General features: G+C 37.4%; 1 pseudogene; it reads right to left on the bottom strand.

The window, feature by feature from the left end:
* Positions 1–9,285: 9,285 nt before the first annotated feature.
* Positions 9,286–11,282, bottom strand: LOC105041867 (transcription factor MYB123-like; annotated as a pseudogene).
* Between the last annotated feature and the right edge of the window lie 45 nt (positions 11,283–11,327).

Genomic DNA, 11,327 nt, shown 5'->3' with positions numbered 1-11,327 from the left:
TTCTTATGACCAGACGACCATGAGGAAACCTTAATCAGAAATATTAATTTAACTACAAAACTAGTTAGATCTAAGTTACATATCACATATATAATTTCAGATCTAACTTATACATGCTTTGCATACATCTCATGTATTAAAATTTGATCTAATTAACATGCTTGCAGATCTGATACATCACATGTAACATCTGAAAAATAAGATTTAAATTGAACTATTCAATATAAAATCTATTCTAGACAGTTACTAGAATAATTCTACAACTAGTCTAGACATGCAGCAGATCAATCTTATGAATTAATTAAATTTTATTTTTTATTTTTTGATCTAAATATAATATTTATAATATCAAAAAATTAGAGAATAAATTAGATCTAATTTATATTTTAATCACATTAAAATATAAAACTTCAAGACTATTCATAGTTTAAACTATTCCTAGTCTAGTCATGCATCTCATACATGTTAGATCTACTTAGATTTAATTTTAAATTTTTTGATTTTAGATCCAATTACATCTGATGTGATATCTAAAATTCATTAATATCAGATAAATAAAAATAAAAATTAGATCTAAATTAGATCTGAAATAGAACCATCAACTTGGCTCTGATACCAATTGAAAAAAAAATCATTTTTTTTCTTATAGGATCTTCCAGATCTAATGAGATCTGGGACAGAATATTTAAAAAAAAATTATCCTATGATATTTTAAATCTAAGATCTATTAGATTTGATTCTTATTATCTCATATTTAATCTAAAATTAAATCTAAAATTTGAGGATTAGAGAAATACCTCTAGGGTAACTAGATTACCCTGTAGATGATCGCAGCAATATCCGAGGTTCAAAAATAGCCACGCAGTCGCTTGGCCTCTACCGATATCTACTCGAGTAGGATCTGGATTGTCTTCTCCTTGTGAATCTCTGCTCTAAAAATCAAATCTGAATCTGATCTGGAAGATCTTCAAAAGATCTTCTGAAGCTGGAGCAGCAGCTTTTCGATAAATCCCTGCAGCCTTCTGATCAGGGAGCCACCACGCTTGGACAAGCACCAGATGAATGCCCAACTTCTTAGAAATGAAGAGGGAAGAGAGAGAACCAGAGAGGGCATAGAGAAGTGAAGGGATATTAGGCTTTTGCTGGATATTGAGCAAATTCTCTAAACACCAGGCGCAGACAGGGTTTAAATAGATCCTGCTGTGCCATGCAGTGCCACATCATTCGACCAATCAAAAAATTTTAATTAATTTTGAAAAAAATTGATTGATGGAGTGATATCATCTGATCATATCAGATAAGAATCCCACAATCTCTCCTACTGTTAGCACCAACAATGGATAAGCACAGTGAGATTGGCGCCCCACAGTCCAAGTTGATCAAGGGATCAGAGTCCTCATCTCATGGGACTCTATCCTTATCCACTTGGGTGCATGCCATATCTGATTTTGCACCCACTTTGAGCCCAATTTAGTAGGTGATACTCCACAAAAATTTCTAATGACCTCTTCCAAGTGGCCTTCAGTTCAAGATCCATAAGTCAATATTTGACCGATGTCCTAAAACGAAAATGGTAGGTGTTGTCTTAAATTCATCTCATGAATTAAGATAAATTTTTTTAAGCTGGACTGGCTCCAGTCAGACTGAGAAAAATCTTTTAAAGTTCTTTGGGTGATTCAAATCACATTTGCTCAGTCGAGATAGAAAAGATTGCACGAGGAGAAAGTTAGGCTCAATCATGTGCTAACACGATTTTCTTGAACCTAATTGGATCTAATCCAAATTAATCAAACTGAGCTAGCTCAATTGATGACATCCAACCCTAACTCTTATTTGTGTGATCCAGTAGATTCATTTTCGTATGGTAATGAGACATGTCGTGATCTCATCATCGACATCATCGAAACTCCTTTCGATGGACTAGAACTCTTCTGATTCAGACAATTAGAATGATCGATCATCAAGATCATTCTAATTACTTTCAAAATTCATCAGTGACACCTAGCAGTATATGGTGGCAATCCATCAGAAATGAAGACGAACCTCTCGGTGCAGCTACCTGTGTGATTGAGTTCTTCTATCATGAGTTCCGACTGAATTAGGGTTAAGGTGAACTCGTCAAACCCAATATCAGTCATATGAAGCAATCGATCGATCCAAATCCGATGTGAAACCTTAATGAAAAATCTTTTCCATTATTTCACTCTGCCATAGCCATGGGCTTAAGGACTCAATCTTTCGATCATCATAGGACTACTTCTTTTATCTACCGAATTGATAGATCCCATCTTGGTGCAATCTGATTTTTACAATGAATATGCTACAGCCAACATACACCTCAGAGTTTGAATGACTAGAAGATCAAGTTATGGTGTAGTCAAACTATAACACACTCAAGGTGAACTGTCGATGCACCTCAGGTCAAAGAACTAGACACACAGCTGCAGCATCGAGCTAGTCATCAACGAGAAGGTAATTTTCTTATGACTGCTTGAGGTGGTCACTCTCAGTACTCTCGTTCTCAATGAATACCTGTACTCTCGCTCTGATATCTCTACACCATAGACTCAAGACACATCTATCCTAAGAAAGTGATCGTACACCAACCTTACAGATCGATCACCATCCTGTGATGATCCTATGGTCAGGAGCTGTTTATGAGTTAGTTATATAAATTCATGCCTTAAATTTTTAACTCTTGAAAATATGAATTAACATTCCTACTAACTCAAAGAATGTATCACAGACATAATGTACACAATTGATAGTAGAATAATCTTTTTATTATTTATAGTCAAAATTATAAATTTGTCCTTACATTTGTACAGGAATGTGTCAACCAATCTGCATCTAGGCACACATCTAACATTGTAGTCATGGGTGGCCCACTATGGCCATACGGCCTACTGTAGTCGAGATGGTCCATTATAGTCGTCAACATGATAGACTATAGCCATGGATAGTCCACTGCAACCACACAACCCACTATAGTCGAGACGGTCCATTCTAGCTATCAACATGACCCACTATAGCTACACACCTATTATAGCCATCAGCATGATCCACTGTAGCACACAACCTATTATAGCCAAGATGCCCCACTGAGCTGTCAACGTGGCCCACTATAACTATGAGTGGCCAATTATAGTTGAGACAATCCACTGTAGCTATCAACGTGGCCCACTATAGCTGTTAACATAGCCCACTATAATCACACGATCCATTATAGCTGAGATGGCCCACTGTAGCCATCAATATGGCCGACTATAGTCACAGGCACACTATAGCTGAGACAATCTATTGTTGTTGTCAACGTAGCCTACTGTAGTCATGGATGGCCCACTGTAGCCCATAGAGATCAATCTCCTAGAGATTTCACATTGCCAGTGGAAGCCAGCAATGACTATTGCAGAACAGTCGACTCATCCTAAAGAAATAAGAGAAGTCCTAGATTATACACCAAAAAGAGTCTCGGTAAAAGAAATGCTTTATTCAGAAAGTTCATGTACATTCTAGAGAATCTTGTTATATTTCAATTGAGCAAAGCTTATTACAACAAAGAAGGAAGAAGGAATAAAAAGCGGCTGACCGACGCCCTTGGAGTGCGAGCTAGGCATCAGGATGACATGATCTCTGATGGAGAGCATAAGACTCCTCAATCGGTGACACTCATTGATTTTCCTAAAAGGGCATCGGTGATGGTGTGGGCACTTCCCTTTCAGAATTCTACTCATATTTATGATGCATCTCTAAGGAAGGCTAGAAAGCATTTTAGGCAAGAGAAGAAGCAAGCCCTCTAAAAATGTCCAGACTAAACTATGGAGGACAAGGCATCAAAAAGCTCAGATGGCTGCCTCTGCAACCCTCAACGGGAGTAGTGGAATTTTTCAATAACTCTCATGCTAAAATGAGATGCCCATTGAAGCACTCCCTCAAAGCATACAGTGACTAACCGAGGGGAAAAAGGTCTTCCAAAATGGAGAAAAATGCCAGTGACCCTCTAGCACCAAATAAGATAGCTCCACCACAATATTAAAGAAAACAACCAAGGCAATACTAGCTCTAGCTAGTAGAGCTCTTCTTTATAGAAGGGGCAGGCTCAAGTGAATTCAAATATCCCTCTAGCTATGTGATAAATATCACCATCTCAAAGACCTTAGAAGCTGCACTTCCTAGAAAGTAGATACTAGCATTAGATCTCCGAACCATATGGCTCCCAATATCAGGACAAATTATCTTCTCTGATTTGTGAGAGCAGCACAGTGGCAGTCAGCATTCGATGCTTGGCACGCACACGAGCCTGAGACTTTAGAAGTGCATTCATTATATGTGGATGAAGCAGAAGCTTTGGACAATGTCAAGAGAGTTTTCGGCTCAAGCAAGAATTAATCTGGCTAACCTGTCTGATCCATCCGAGCCCTTAATCAAGGCTAAGAGCCAACCATATCAACATCATAGAGAAGCAAAAGCTTTGACTGAAAGGTAAAACATGTTGAAATATATTTTTCATTAATCAAAAATTTTATTACAGAACTTCACCAAGGTGAAGGCACCAAAAACAAATACAAAAAGATGAAGACCTAGTCTTCATCCAAAGAAAATGCTCCTACCTCCTCATCACTATTGCTAGGGTGGAGGCATGTTAGATCCAGCTTCCAACCATCTTCTTCATATGTGTCTTATAATTCTCGAAGACTTGGATGAACCCAGCCGAAGATGCCTCAATGAGTTCATCATTAAAGTCTACTGAGGCTTTATACTCCTTGAATCATTCGAGCCTAGCCTTAGCGGGAACCTCCATCACAGCCTCGATAAACCTCAGGGTGCTCTCGGATAGATGAGGATCACCTTGAATCTCGCCGACCCTCTAAAGGGAGATGGGGCCAGCCCAATGAAGTAAGAGACTGAAACAACCCCAATGCTACAACATGCAGCCTCATGGCCATGACCGACCTAGTCCCCACCAAGGACCCCATGAGTCAGAAATTGAAAATTTGGGTAGGGCACTCCTCATCCTTTTAGATGAAGACTCTCCATGGGAGGAGCTCATCTTTCTCTTCACAGCCGACTTAACGACTGACAACAATGGCTTCATGATGATTTGATGAAGAAAAGAGAATCTTTCTCTGACAACTATAGCAACAAGAGAGCAACTACCAATCAAATGATAGGAAACCCCATCAAATGTGTGGATCATTTATATATGCCACCAATAATGAGGATCGACTCATCAAATCATCAAATTATGCCACTTGGCCAGCTCTAAAGTAGTGGACCATGCGGCCCTTTATCACACCCTTATTCGATCAAACTACATGGGACAACTCACAAAGTATGGTTCGAAACTTACCTTGACTCATCACATGGTGGGTCCAAGGTGAGTCTAAGAACAGTATCCGAATATTCTCTCTCAAGAACATCATTTTGTGACTCCTCGAGCTCCATTCCTAATAAAGGCGGTGTGAATTATGGAATGATGCCTCCTTAAATTTTTGAGAATCTTTTCCAAGGACAATAATATAGATACGCTAAGAAGGAATCAAGTCAGTGGTCCAGCTATCAAGGCACTCATTCCTTTGTTCGAAGCTCAAAAGTTACTTTGAACTTGGAAGTGGAGGGCATATGTGGTGAGGTTATACCAGTTGTGAACCCAGACACCATCCATACGGCCAGCTGCATCAAAGAAACTTGCACTTGACACTCATGACTAATAGCCTCGATATAGAGGAGTGGGAGAGATTCCTCCTACGATAAAGGTCAGAACATGGCCTAACCACTTGCAGAGCTAGGCTTAATAAATAGATTCTGGCTAGTAGCCTACGGCTCAACCTCTGATAAAAGAGCTACGAAGGAGAATCTAAGGTAAACAAGAAGCAAGTAGAAGTAAAAAAAGGCAAGTAAGAACACCAATAAACATAGAGGAGCTCTTGCTCCGTCCTTACTATCTTTTCTTTCCATTATTTTCAAAGCTCTGACTAATTTAAACATCGGAGGGTCTTCTACTGGAACACACCCGATAAGTGTGGACTTTCTCTATAGGTATTTTCTAATGTCACAGATCTCGATCGATGTCGAGCTCCAGCCACATTAGTACTCCACTAGAGCCTTATGGTAACAATTCCAAACTAGTGATGTCATTTTTCTCCATTAACAAAACGGTATCAAATAACCATCACATAGTAGCAGAATATTATGACCAAAATAACCTTCATTTCAATTAATTATGGAATGAAGTCCTAATAAGATCCTAAAAAGTCTTAATATATGATCCATAGTTAAGGATCACCTATCACACAAATCTCAAAGTACTTTAAACACCTTCATTCATATTCCTGCATAGACCTCAAAGTATTCTTAGTAAATAGCTCATAGTTAAGGATTCTCAAAGCACTCCAAATACCATCATTCATCCATTTGCATATATCTCAAAGCATTCTTAATATATAGAGCTTAGTTAAGGATCAGCCATCCTGTAGATCTCAAAACTCTTGGAACCCCTTCATTTATCTACTAGCACAAATCTCAAAATACCCTTAGTATAAGGCTTATAGCAAAGAAATCATCTACCACATAGATCTCAAGCACTCCAAACCTCTCCATTCATTCGCTTGTATAGATCTTAAAGTATCCTTAGTATATGACCCCTACTTAAAGATCGCTCATCATGCAAATCTCGTAGCATATCGAACCTATCCATTCATCCATCTACATAGATCTCAAAGCATCCTTAGTATATGGCCCATAGATATAGATCATCTTGTGATGGCCTGCTCCATAGCCCATCATCAAGGCTGATATCCATCCTTCCCCCCCCCCAAAAGAAAATGAAAGATTTGGAAGAAATTGGGAGTCTTCTTCTTTGATGATTCCAAGTAGGAATCAAAGACTTAGGGCCAAAACCCCAGGTCTTTCTCCCTATTTTGCCCAACTTTCCTATACCTATAGCCATTGGAAATCAAGGTCAGAAATGCCATTGGAGCCCAAGATAAGTCTGGATCTCCCCACTTTTCTCCGCTCCCTTCCTTCCTATAGTCTTAGCCACCATCATCGATCGTTAGTTTCATGAAAAATTGATCAAAGAAGAGATCACTATCAGATCCCCTTTTTTTTGGCACTTATTTTCTCTTTTTTCGAACACCAAAGCTGCTGTCCCTTGTCACTGAATCCCTTCATCTGGTCTCCCAACCACCCTAAGACCCTTCATGATAAAGTTTGTGGCCGCTGGCAAGTGGCCCACAAGTAAATTGAAGAAAGAGGCTCAGATCCCTTATTTTCTGACTTTTTTTCCTTATTTCTTATAGGTCAATCCTCGCCGATAGCTGTCTATCATGGCCCACTATTGGTGAGCATCACCACCCATCGTCGAACCTTTGGCTATGCCGTCAGATCACATCCATGGCACCCACTTTTCTCCCTTATTCAATTGAAGAAGAAAGTAAGAAGAAAAAAGAAGAAGAAGAAAAAGAAACAATGAAAAATAAAAAAAAATGGGGAAGAGAGAGAAGAGTTATCTCTCTCTCCTTCATTCTATGGATTCACTCTCTACTCCCTTTTTCTCTCTTTATCTAATCCATGGACCCTTGTAGAGGATTCTGTGCTTTTCTACTAAAAACCTAAGATGATCTTCCTAAAAGAAGTTTGAAACTATTTTGATATCTATATAATATGTTAACCCCACCTCAGTCCTTACTGGATATATCTGAAATCTAGTTACCACTGATTCTTGTTGAATTATGTAAGTCATAATTGATGATGACTAGTTATGTTTATCTTGTTTGAATCGACTTGGTTAATCGGATATCACTATCTGGCCAATCCTATCCTTTCTCTATCTTGATTTGAATACGAAGCATACATCTTGCAATACCCAAATTGGATCATTTATCTCATTCTCAGTTTCCTTAAGTTTTGATATTATTGACGATGGATGCTAATTATTTTGAATAAATTTAAGTGATTCGCATAATTGAATTTTGAAGGTTTAAAGCAGATGAGATAAGTAACGCTGATATTGTTTACTTCGAATTACTTAATGTTTTCAATACTTAAGACTTTATGAAATATAAAAAAAATATTTGACATTGATGGTTCTATATTTTCTTAAATTAAAGATCAAGCATATCATATCATGCAAATCAAGTATTGTCATGAAAAGTATGATTTTAAGAATATTTGAATATTAATGGTTTATTTACAAACTATTAACTCCATATTTATAAAAAAACTGTATAGTTATTAGAAAAATACTTATTTCATAATTATTTCGCTTTATGGACCATGAACCTTATAAAGTCATTGAATGTCTTTTAACTTATTTAATTATTTATAATATAAAAATATATATTTTAAGAAAATATGATTTAAGAAGTATGACTATATGCTCTTAGAAAGCTATGTTTGGTCCTACTAGCATATTATAATAGCTTGATATATAGCTCTCGCCAGTGGATTACAATAGCTCGATACATGCCCGTTGCCAGCAGATTATAATAGCTTGACATATGGCCCTCGTCAGAGGTTTATAGTAGTTAGCATGATTTGATTACAAACCTATCACACGTATAAGGTGGTCTTAGCATTTAATCTAAAAAAATTATTAAGAATTATGATGTGGCAAAAATGATAGATAATTTATAACTTTATTTAAAAAACCAGTATGATTTATGATTTTGTATTGAAAATTTTATTTATATAATTTGCATGATTTAAACATATGCAAAAGCATGGTTGATTTATATATGGTTATACTATTATTATAAAATATTTTATAATAATGAAATGATTTGTTGATGTACATATAAACTTATGCTTATTTTAGTAAGAAAGTATAGATTTACTTATTGAGCCATTGTATCTTTTTTTTTTTTTTTTGTTCTCTTTTTTCAGAGGAGTAAGACTACTAGAAACGATAGAGGATTCAAGTTTCGAGATATGTACTAGCAAGCTTGAAAATTTTATAGCTATATTTATTTTATTGGATGATTATAAATTTATAGTTAATTATTTTATAAATTTTGAGATATAGATTTTAATATTTGATTTTAGATTTAGATGCTCTAAATCGATATTTACTTGATTTTCAATAACTGATAATTTAATATTTTATTTTTAATTATTTGAGACATGATTAATTGGCTTCATATTATCGTGACTATATCTCTCAATAGTATAACTGTGCTATATCCCAAATTTAGTATGTCATGCATCTATCACAAATATCTTAAAGCACTCTTGGCCTTTTCATTCATTTACACCTTAAAAAAGATGAAGATATTTTGGTCATATATTACAACAAGCTAATGTCATCCACTGGTCGGCAAAGCCGGAGGACCCGTTTGGAAACTCGAAAGGTCCATTTGGAGCTTTTAAAAATCGAAGGGATATCTCTAGAATAGATCCTAAGTTGAGGGGTATTTCTGTAATTTTACTTTACTTTAAAAGTAAGCCAAAAGATACCTTTGGTTGTTCAGAAATTTCAACTGACATTTAAAATCCTAAAAGAAGGCTCTCGTCGTAAGCTTTCCTTTTTTTCTTCTTAGGTGGAAAGTCTTTTGATTCAGAATCATAAGAATACTATTTTACTTTGAACTTGTTCTTCTACAAGTTACCTTCAACCCTCAATCAGAAGCTCTCTTCTTTTTCCGAATTAACCTTGCTTTTTTTTGAGAAAAAGCAGTTACTTTCTTCGCATGTTATCATGTGTCGTCATAGAGACTGCAATAATCGTGCACATGTGACCAGCATCCACAAAGTCATTGATAAGACATGATACTCAGACGAAGCACAGGTTTATTTGCACACATCCAGGTCTACCAGACCACGTTCCTGGATAGAGGACGAGGAAATTTTATCCCAATATGTACTAGCTAGTGAAAGAGTTGCACTGAGATCTAACAGCAAATGCTGGTGAAAGAGCTGAAAAGAAAATACCAAACCCGGTTGCTTGATAGCCCAAGATTTCATGGTTCGGATTCGAAGAACGTAGCCAATGATCCAAGATCAAGACTACCATATGGTTGGATGTGGTCAGTCCCAACCCAATTCTCAAACACCCTGCCACAGGAGACATTGTCATCAGAAGACACAGACAGCTTATTCATGTCACAATCTCTCATGTCCTGTTGGATGTTTCCTCCAAGGACCTGGAAGAACTCAAAGTCAAGAAGGCAAGGCTTGGAGAGATCCTCGGTGTCCAAACCTGTCCATGCGTTCAATAGATCATAATCTTGAGGAGATAACAGAGAACCATCTGATGCCAAGTCTTCGATCACCAGCGACTCGAGTCCAGTTTTATGAACATTTTGATTGCCTTCTTCTTGGTTTGCTCCTGGATTCTCAAATGGTGCTTGAACTGATGTTTTGTTCTTGGATTTTTTCTCTTCATCCTTGTTCAAACACACAAGTTTTGTTAACGGGACTGATCCAGCTTGCACCTTCTTCTTTAGGACTGTGTTCCAGTAATTCTTGATTTCATTGTCTGTTCGGCCTGGCAGCCTCCCAGCTATCAGAGACCACCTGCAAAATTAAAGGGAAAAAGAATCACAGAGAAGGGTAGAATCTCATACCATGGAGCAAAAGGATAATAATACCTGTTTCCTAGGAGCTTGTGGAGTCTGATGATGAGGTCCTCCTCTTCTTGGAGATGTTTCCCCTCTTGATATCTGGCCGAAGGTAGTTCAGCCATCGAAGCCGGCAGCTCCTTCCACACCGATTTAGTCCTAAACATGAAAGAAATGGAAGTGAAGAAATCAGAAACCAAATCATTTCACAACTCGAATTTACTGAAACAAGTAGTTGAAGTTTTATACATACGGTGGACTTGATCAAAATAGTTAGCCTATGAGACATGGGAGTGCAGAAAAGAAGCAACTAGTCCTCTTAATTGCTATAAGGGATGCATGGCAAATTTAATAGCCTTGTAATTAAATTCCAAATGGTAACAGGGGTTATGTGACACACTAAAGAGCCTCTAGAAAGAGAAAGGAGTCCTTTGCTATTAAGGATGTGTGGCAGGCCAAATTTTGGCCTCTGGATGGAGGCTCAGAAATGCAAAGAGAAAATACAACTAGTCTGCTAATTTGCTTGCACCTGCTCTCTTAGGAACCTTCCCCCACCTCCCTTCTCCATGAGTTTTGATGTAGTCACTGAGGATCTTGTCCTCAGTGGCACTCCAAGGCCCTTTGTTGAATCCCTCCTTGGAGTTACATGCGCTTCTACCCATGTTGCAATACAGAGGAGACTTCCTCGGTGTCTGAACTCAAGACATTATAATTTGTTAGGCAATCTACGGGAGGCAGCCTATTTTATATGGCTAACTCCCTCGCGTG

Source organism: Elaeis guineensis, chromosome 3, assembly GCF_000442705.2.
Source record: "Elaeis guineensis isolate ETL-2024a chromosome 3, EG11, whole genome shotgun sequence".
NCBI lineage: Eukaryota > Viridiplantae > Streptophyta > Magnoliopsida > Arecales > Arecaceae > Elaeis > Elaeis guineensis.
The sequence above is the reverse complement of the archived record's forward strand: the minus strand, read 5'-3'. Positions and strand labels throughout refer to the sequence as shown.